At 44.6% G+C, this 10342-nt stretch overlaps 1 long non-coding RNA gene across 1 annotated transcript in view; it reads right to left on the bottom strand.

Moving 5' to 3' along the window:
• Positions 1-2913: 2913 nt before the first annotated feature.
• The window catches only part of LOC129381760 (uncharacterized), a 63653-nt gene continuing 56224 nt past the window's right edge, over positions 2914-10342 (bottom strand). The window contains exon 2 of the long non-coding RNA XR_011892119.1: positions 2914-6935. This is a non-coding gene — a long non-coding RNA (uncharacterized lncRNA). The remainder of the gene's footprint in view (positions 6936-10342) is intronic.

The raw sequence follows: 10342 nt of genomic DNA, 5'->3' as shown, positions 1-10342 counted from the left end.
TTTCTTCCGTTACCTCCTCAAGTCTAGGCTAATTGGAGTTTTTACCAACCTATGGTGACTGCAGCGCACCTTGCCGAGGACGTCCACATCTTGTATGATGCCCCCCCAGGGTTAGCGCTGAGTATAAAATCTATTTGATTTCTAGTCTGTTCATTCAGGCTCCTCCACGTCCACTTTCGGCTATCGCCCTTGCGGAAGAATGTATTGATTATCCGCATCTTATTCTGTTCTGCGAAGTCTACTAATAACTCTCCCCTGCTATTTCTATTGCCTATGCCATATTCCCCCACTGCCTTGTCTCCAGCCTGCTTCTTGCCTACCTTGGCATTGAAGTCGCCCATCAGTATAGTGTATTGTGTTTTCACCTTACTCATCGCCGATTCCACGTCTTCATGGAAGCTTTCGACTTCCTGGTCATCATGACTGGATGTAGGGGCGAACACCTGTACGACCTTCAATTTGTACCTTTTATTAAGGTTCACAACAAGACCTGCCACCCTCTCGTTAATGCTATAGAATTGCTGTACGTTGCCAGCTACATTCTTATTAATCAGGAATCCGACTCCTAGTTCTCGCCTCTCCGCTAAGCCCCGGTAGCACAGGACGCTCCCACATTTTAGCACTGTCTATGCTTCATTTGTCCTCCTAACTTCTCTGAGCCCTATTATATCTCATTTACTGCCCTCTAATTCCTCCAATAGCACTTCTAGACTCGCCTCACTAGATAACGTTCTAGCGTTAAACGTTGCCAGGTTCAGATTCCAATGGCGGCCTGTCCGGATCCAGGGACTCTTAGCACCCTCTGCTGCGTCAGACCTGCGACGCAGCAGAGGGTGCTAAGAATCTCTGCATGTAGCGTCTGAGAAATACGCTGAACCAGGGATTCTTAGCACCCTCTGCTGCGTCACATGTCTGACCGCCGCCTTGGTCAGTTGCTTCGCAGCTGCTGGGGACTGACGGCCGGGGTTCGATTGTGTTGATATAGGAGGCTGTGGCCAATACTGCACCAGGGTGGCCAATCCTGCTCCGGTGAGGGAGTGCGTTACCGGTTCTGGTCACCGGGATCAGGCCGCACTCCGGGCCTGTTTGTGCAATGTTATCAACACGCGGATTTTCTTTTTTTTTATCCGGTGGAAAATTGCGCGGCACCGGGATTCCAACCACGGTCCTCTTGTACGCGAGGCGGATGCTCTACCTCTGCGCCACCGCTGCACCTACTTCCAAATATGCATCCATAAATGTGAGTTCTCGACAAACTCGGAAACTACTGTGGGGACTATAACGAAAAACGGAATGCAAAAAATCCGCAAATAATTTATTATTGTAAGAACATCGCAATGCTTTGCCGTTCTTGTATAGCATCGAGCAACATGTTCACAGCGATTGCTAAGCTTGTTTCCTGCACTTGCAAGGTGGAGCGATGCAAATGAATTCATGCTTGTAGAATGGCAGAAGGATATTCGCATGCATAGATGTCGAACAGAGCTATTGAGCGGAGCTACTGCTAGAGATCAAGGGGCTTGTTTGGCCAGCTGGTTCTCCGCTTAGGTTTCAGTAAAACGATCAAAGGAAAAACCATTAGACTTCAGTCGTTTGAACATCTCTTGCATAAAATCTGGTTTGATGTTTACAAAATCAACAATTGGTTGTCAGCGCCTGCATATGTCCTACGTGTTAGAGTTACTATTTTTATGCCTGTACATGCTGGAGTTTTTTTCAGTTACAATTATTAAGTGAACGTGCCCTTTTAACAGCATCACTCTGCAATTTTCTACAATTAATTTTTTTTCTTGGCCTCCCACCACTATATGAGGTGTTCGAATACTGATCTCGTGAAAATTTCTGTGTAGACTAGAAAATTTAGATGCGTTCGGTCTTGCGTGCGTGTGTGCTTAGGCATATTTTATGCATATATACAAGTCGAATGCCTGACAACGAAACAATCTGTATAACAATGGATTAGGTATTGTCCGGCTGAATTCCTACCTATCATATACATATTGAATGCGTTCACATCAAAGACCACTACAATGAATCGTCTGTACGACGTACGAGGCATCCCCTCGACCAGAGCTGCGCCACCACTGCACTCCGCCGTATAGCAGCCTCTCACTCCCCCTAAATAAATGGAGGGTTGAACAACCATATACTTTGACGAGAGGCATTAATGTGTTCGTGATAGTCTACTGGCAACATGTGATATCGGTGTCACAAGACCACCCTCGATCGCGATGAAGCCCGATCCGGATCGAAATTCTCGACTTCGATTGGCTCGCTTGCGGAAGGGAACCAATCGTGACCGAGAAATTCAATCCGCATCAGGCTCGATCTCGATTAAAGGTGCGTCGTGCGACGCCCGTATATTAGTTTAATAAAAAGAAATAGTGTAATGAGAATACGCAAGCCGGCAAAAGAAATTCCAAACACCAATATCTACATGCTCGGCACCTCTGCTAAACCTATAGCAAGATGTTGGTGCTGGCTATGGAAACTGGGAAAATACGCTGGAGCCTGCTGCTACTAAAAATTGCTTGCTTTTACTGGGTGAAATGCGAGGTCCGTATTTCAAAGAAACTTGTCCCCCAAGAAAAGATTTGAAGAAGTACTAAAAATTTCCAAGTTATAAACATCCCTCAAAAAGGCTTTCAAGAGTATATAGGACCAATATCGGCCCTTGAATTCTTGCACAGAAGAGAAGGATACTTGTCTAGATCTTCGCAATTTCTTTTACAAACTACATGCAGTGGTTATTTATTGAACACATTTACTTAAGGACAAAGGTTACGGCACTACGCAGATGAGGACAAAGTGAGTCAACATTTACGGGTGCCCGTCGTCCTTGTCTTCGTCCGTGTCTTTGTCCTCGTCTCCTTAGTGCCGTAATCTTTGCTTTCAAGTTATGAACCAAATAGCTCGGCAGAAATTTTTTTAATGAACACAGTTGGGCATTACAGATATGTTTATAAAAAGAAGCCCAAAGTAAGTTCCAAGAACAGACAAATGTTGAAGAGGTTTACAGGAATGCTTGCACAAGCATGCAGCGTATGCCCAAACTGGCTGTCGAAATGTACATCACTTGTTCTGCTTTATTAGTGATGCAGTATCACTAACATATGAATTTGCTTTCAGCTGCACTGAATTTGCACGACGTGCAATGTCTCATTGTGGAAGTAGAACTCAATTAGCGTACTGCCAAAAGCCAGCAGTCCTTAGTAGTGAAACGACACTTGCCCGGGTAGCCAACTAGTCTGCTGCCACATAGAATCTGTCGTAGTCTCTGAAGCCTTGCAATGTGCATTATGAAAATGTAAACTGAAAGAAATGGCACTATTGTTTCAGACTTGGTAATGTTGAATGATGCAGCCATACCATCCACTCTTAGCATTGGGCACAGGACATTTCCGTATGCAGTGTTCATTTTCTGCACAATGGCATATGGCCCTGTATGCGCCCACACCTCTAATTACAGGCATTTACCCCTGGAAGCCCAATGTAAAATGTTGGTTATGCCATGTTCGGTAAATCAACATTATGACTTAAGTGCAGGAAGGTTAACACCAGAAGTAGAGGATTTATTTTTATTTGCTGGAGCGAGTTTCCAGTTGCAGACCGTTCAGTGAACCAATTACTGGATAAAAATGTTTTCGTAGAAATACTCTTTATGGCCAGAAATAAAGGGTGTGAACAAGTTACGATTTTCCTTGATGTGGAATGGCATTTCATATTTGATGGTTTAAACAAATCAAGTGGCACAATGCTTAGCTTGACCCATCTATTTCAGCCTGTAACACCTTACTTTCGATGTCAAATCACAAACTATGCTTTCATGTCTGAACTTTTGTTGCACAATGCTGTGATAACAGCAGCCCAAAGAAGAGGTGCTCTTTGCACGAAAATCGAACATCAATGTCCCGAGTGTCACAGGGTAAAAATGCAAAGGTAACAGCTCAACTTACGGCTTCTGCAAGAACACACGTTGACTTAACAGAACCTTTATTGGCAAGATAGCTAGCTCCCTACCGAGTCTCGGAAAAGTGCAGAAAAATGCTTTGGCGTGATTGAAGGAGGCACACATACATAGCCGACTAGACAAGCCTTTCATCACAAACCCGACCAGTCTTGGATAACATACTTATTTTTGTCAGATGTAAGGTGTCGTTGCAACTCACTGCTTAAATTATCCCATAGTTTAGCATAACAGTTCGTGGTGCACAGCATTCATTGTATTGCAGTATATAATGCTGTACATCTTATTACAAGCTACAATGTTGAGCATTGAAAGGCAAGTAGATAAAGATGAAGAGCAAGGCTACGTTGTAGTAGAAACAACTGCCCAAGTTAGTTGCATCATACAGTCGGGCATTCCAGCGTCCACATAACCATTACAAATTGCATATGATAGGGCTGAAAAAAAGCATGAAAATGAAAGCAGCAGCTACTGGCTGGAACAAAGCCTAACAAACACTAAAAGGTAAATACGGCATGTTAACATAGAAGCACTACTGGCGCAACGTACAGCTGCAGTAATACACCTCACTGCTGCTGATATGGTAGCTATAGTATAGTCCCATTGTTTAATGCTTTTGAAAGTCATAAAGCTCTCTTATTCTTGGTACTGAGCCTACCTGAGGAAATGTCCAGCGCAGCTTCGCCAGTTTCCGAAGCACACCTGTTGAACATTTCCATACCTGACGCTTTCTTTCAACTGCAGCACAGGCAATCTTTTTCATCTTTTCAGTATAGGCTGTCTTTGCATTTGTGCGCATCCCTTTTAAATATAAAGTGTACACTTGCTTCTTTGCAACCGGGTCTTCGCAAATATCTAGAACACAAAGTGCTGTGTATGAGTCAAGTTCAAACAAGACATCCTCTAAAGACATAGCAAAACTAGCTTGCGATGGGGGCCTCGGGGTATGCGCTGAGCCAAGCCTAGACCCTGATGGGCATGACAAGCTCCTAGGATTTGCCGTGTCATTGCATTGTTGGAATCTACATGGCGGATGGGTAAAGTTCTCACAGTTCACAATTACACAGTCCTCATCTTCCGATTCTGTTGATATAAATGATGCAGTTTCTTGGTCGCTATCAATCTTGCCAGTACGATCAGAAGCTGCAGACATTGTACAGCCAGTCTTTTTTTGCAGCAAGATAGGACGAGTAGTTGTTGACATTGCAGGCATTTGACAGTTAACAACGTCTCGCAACAAAGCAGACGGTTTTAAAGATACATTTTCGTGTTCGGGTTTTTTAAGAGCATAAGCACTGTTAAAATCGAAACTATGCTGAGGTTCTTCAGTAGCATAAGCACCATCTCTTTGAAAATCTTTCTCTTGACATTCTGCGCCATAGTCTCTGCTATTAATACAAGGAGAAGTGACCGCGAGCCACTTCTGAACTGCAGCAATACCACTTCCCCCCGACTCAAGGAATGAGGCCAGTGGATTTAGTATAAATTCTGTTGCAACGTCAGTAGAAGGTTGCTGTGGTGTGCAAGAATTGTCAATGTGAGTTTCAGTTTCCTCACCGATCTGATCGTGAAGGGTACTGAGGACTGGCACCACGACATCACGCAAGTCATCCCGAGAAGTAGAGAAAGTTCCTGAGCAGAGGTTAGCACTGCAGTGCAAGGACTCTCTATGGGCATCTTCACCAAGGCATTTAGTGCAAACATAATTTTTTGTCGCTGAACGAAGCAAATTCACAGTGACAGGACCTTCTTTGCAAGCAATGCCAGATGAAGTGGACGCGACTTGGGGTAAAGATAGAGCAGCACCAATGCTACTGCTAATATATCCGATACTTTCTTTGCGTAATAGCTTAGGGCATGGGTATGTGGTACTATCCGGGCTTACGTCATGAATGTAAGCAGCATACACTTTTGAAGTGCACTTCTGGGAATCAGCTGAGTGGGTAGGTGAACAAAGGTTTGAATTTTTTCCTCTAGTATCACAATGCCGATCATGAAGGCTCGCTTCGGCTGTTGCAGGTGGTCCTTTTGCTAGCTCCTTAGCCCTAGCCTGAGTGCACGGAACAGATGTCTTAGCAACAGAGTTCATACAATAATTGGGCTTGTCGCCAGTTTCACCACTACCCCTGAAATCAACCTGTATGTGAGCTGTATTGCCATCGAGAGTTTTTCTTCTGCTTGTAGAAGCATGTCCGGAACTAAGATCACTGCACACGTGCACTCTGGCTGCATTCTTCGAGTCATGAACCTTCATTCGTTTGGCGAGGCTTCCATTGCCGCTTGCAGACGGCCATGTAGGACTGGTCAATGTGTGCTTGAGCTTACAAACGTCACTCTCTGTACATCTTTCGGGTAAATGCTTTGTACCGACTGCCGAAATCTTGTGCTTCATGGGGGCAGTGTGGTTTTCATCCTGATGCAGTAGTTCATCCCGTGTCTTTGCCAGCGGAGAAGTCAACTTGGAGCCACCACCTTGAGGAGATGCACAGCGCTCCACATGGGGGCCGTTCGAGTTGGCCATCGGGCTTTGATAGCATTGCGAGGAATTGAATCCGCCACAGCTTCCCCGATAGCCTGCACGCCCGAAGTATGGTGGCGGTGGAGACTGTAAGCGCTGAGGTGTGAAGGAGTATGGTGGACGGCCACGAGGAGCGCACGGTGGAGGAACGCACAGTGGAGGAGGCCTGCCTAAAAATGGTGCACTGAACAACGACGGCCCACCGCCGCGAAAGGGCGCGCCGCAACCCCAGCTCCCGAATCCAAACGGTGTCCTTGAACCACGGAAGGGCGCAGGGAATCGATCAATGTAAGGCCTGTTCCCACAGTCGACGGTTCGGTTGAAGCTATTGCTATGGCTTTCCTCGTAGCGGTCGCAGCTGCTTGAGTGCTTGCCGCCTCGATGAGCCTCGTGGTTGAATATCTGCGGCTGCATTTCCGTCGCACACGCGTTCGGGAAACGGAGATTGTCCTGCACACAGAGTGAGAGATGCGCAAACAACGCTTTTAGTTAAAGCATAAACATCAGATCGATCTGCCTGACTCACAAAGTCAGGTAGACGTGGGACAAGCGAAAATAAACATTTTCGTTACATTGAAATTGAATGGTTAGGTTTTACGGGACAAGATCACTATTTGATTATGAGGCATGCCGTAAAAAAAGAATCCAGAATAATTTCTACTACCCAGGGTTACTTAAAGAGCACGTAAATCTAAGTACGAGCATTTATGCTTGTCGCCCCCGTCTACATAAAGCCGCGTCGGCAGGGATTGAACCTGCAACCTCGAGCTTAGCAGAACGCCATAGCGATTAGGTCACTAGGCTACTCGAGAAGGCACTGCAGGAAGTCGCACACGACCTTTTCATTAAGTAGCTTTTCTATTACTACTGTTACTGCCATCTTCGCTAGTGTAATGACAGAGATTGGGTGCATCTGCGCCACAATCTTCTTCTAGTGGTTGGCTTCTTGGATTTACTGGATGGGGCTGTTAGTGTCTTGTTTTCCTCAAGCAGAGCGCGAGACCTAGCAGTGTGTAGCCCAAATATAGATTTGAGAAAACCAAAACGAATTCAGCAGTAAGAAGCTAAAGGGTTCTTTTGGTGGAGACCAGTGGCCAAGTCCGGATATGAAAGAGGAGGAAGAAAAGCAGAGTCTTTCCACTTCAACACTGGGAGGCACAACCCCCACAAATAAATACGACTCGCACTTATTTTACACCTCTAAAGGAGATTACTGAGTTGCATTGGCAAGTGTTCACTTCAACAAACACCGCATGACGCAACCTTCCTGCACATATTTCACCAGCTACTGCATCGTTTTGCATTACGAGTGAAACTGCAATTTTCTTTATGCCACAACTTGCCCAATTTGGTGTTTGGCGCTAGGATGTTAGCAGTGCTATTAAGGCACTTAAATTCTCGTGAATAGTAGCAGAGAAAAACAATAGAAGAAAGCAGTGCCTTTTTGTGCCTAGACTTTGCATACACCTGGTGCTCTCATTGTCATTTCTTCCCTATCTGCTAAACTTTTCTAAACAAGAAAAGCTTATACACAATTATAGTGCAAAGTCAGACCACAACTAAATCCGAGGTATCCTTGGTAGGCAAAGTATATTTGGTGACATTTTCTGCGGCCCTGCTAGGGCTTTATTTCTTTCCTTCCTTTTCACCTGTGCAGGTTCATTAAGAAGTGACGAGACAGTTTGACAATTTAAATCATTAAAAGACTTAGCGAAACCATTTTTGGGTTTTTTTCTTGGTTTCAGACTGCACATTGCAATTTAAGGTGTTTTCCATGTTTTTTTGCTTTCTTTTTTATGTGTAGGGCATGTTAACATTTTTTTAAACCATGTAAAGTATGTGGTGCCATAGAGTTCTCGGATGCAGTCTTGTCCTTTCGTTCTGCACAATGTGATGTCGCTTTTCGTGCCGAAGGCCGTTTTACACTTAAGTGCGATTGTAGCATTTTGCCAAGTTTCACCCAAGCTTCAAACATTGCTACCCACTGCTGGCGGCATGACACATGTGACATTTTTTTTTTGAATAAAAGGGAACTCTGTCACTTATCCTGTGCACTCGTTGTCTTTTTGAATTACAATTTGTTGCCTATATTTGCCCTGTTGTCGCATTTCAGATTAGGAATGGCTATCATCGTTGACATCATTTAACCATATTGCACACAATGTGGATGATATGTACTTGCAATATATGGCCACGATAAATATAATAAATAGAAGTTAATAATTAAAGAATAGTGCCTTCGAAAGTGGTGCAGCCATGAATAGTGGCTATAAGATACCAGCGGTGCCGGTAGCACTGCCTGTGCAGAATATAGTTCAACTCTACTGCTTTCAAACATCATTGTTTTACCTGCATTTGTATAGCTCCAGTTCCTGTGAACACACATCCGCTGGAAGAGTGGTTTGCAACTGCAGTTGGGGCCAATGAATTGCCGAATTTCTGCTCGTTTTCATGTTATTAGCATATTCGTAAAGGCAGTCGTTTTTAGAGTTGCCTGTTTGCCCAATGTAGCAGCCGGTGCGGGGTGTCAGGATCTCGTACACATCTCCAGCTTTGCAGGGGACGCAGCATCTCGCATATAGTTTGTCACAGGGCAATTTGAGTTTAGTCACTTGCAAATGGATGACCAAGCTTGTTGAAATTGAAGTAAACCGCCTGCACACTCAGTGGCCTTGATTTAGTGTGACATGTGGTTATAGCGACCCTTGTTTTATGCACTCGGCAGCAGTCTTTTGCTTTTGAAACACTCAGGATAGCTTTCAGCAAGCTGGACAGGAATAACACTGAAAAACCAGCTGTTGTTAATTGTCGAACTTATCATGCGAAGCTTCATACAGTATGATGAAGGCGTAAATAAACGAGGGTGTTCCTCAAGGCCTTGTAGCTTATGTCAAGAGTTTAGAGCAACCTGATGTATAGCACTCTTTTGATCGCATGCTATAGGTTCAGCAGGTGTGGCCATGGTTGAAGTGAAGCGAAACGTCAAAAAAAAAAAACATATCTATGAGTAGCACCCTGGTAACGGAGACTCTGGGAAAATTAGTGGGAAGCCTATTGAACACCTGGTTGACCAAGTTGCTGGGTTCATCAGGCAAAGTGTGATAAAGAGAAGGAAGGAAGTACTCCCCAATGCCTTCTTCGGTGACATCAGCAAGGACCAGCTTGAGGTAAGGGGTAATAGACGTCTTTACAAGCTAAAAATTCATGCATGCATGAAAAGCACGTTGCGTCCAAAAATTAGGCACTTTATAGGGGCACTGGAGAAGGAACAGATTATTGACAGTGGGCAAAGACAAGCTTCCCTGCAACTAGACACACAGCACTGTTGCCATGCAACAACCTCTGAAACAATCCCTCTCAAAGAGGAAATCATCTTTGTATCCACAAAGAGGGCAGACAGACAAGGCCCCTTCAGCAATGCTGCCAGCTTCAAAAGGCCCACTATGCACATTCTAAATGCTTCCTTCTTACTTTTCCGGGTACAAGCATTCTACTGTCCAAAAGTCATTGAGAGCACTGTTGGTTTGGTGGCAATACAGTTCAGAAGCGATTACAACAAACCTCCCTTCCTAGTTGGTGTGGAGGCTCACGGTGCTCATGAAGCGACACCATGAGACAAGCAAGGTGACTGGATACCTCCAAGCCCTTGTTCGTTTATCACACTGTTCTGTTAGTAACAACCAAGAGACCTGAAACCAATAAGCTCAAGTTCGGCACTAGTGTGGTTACTGTGGAGGATCCATAATGAAAAGCACAAAAACAGAAAACTCAAGGGAAAGGATAAAGCATCATTTAACACTTAGCATTGGTGCAGCCCACTCCTTTTATTTTGTCTGTCGTGCTACATTTTTTTACTA

This window comes from Dermacentor andersoni, chromosome 1 (genome assembly GCF_023375885.2).
Source record: "Dermacentor andersoni chromosome 1, qqDerAnde1_hic_scaffold, whole genome shotgun sequence".
Taxonomy (NCBI): domain Eukaryota; kingdom Metazoa; phylum Arthropoda; class Arachnida; order Ixodida; family Ixodidae; genus Dermacentor; species Dermacentor andersoni.
Note: the sequence above shows the minus strand (reverse complement) of the source record. Positions and strands in the feature narration are given on the sequence as shown.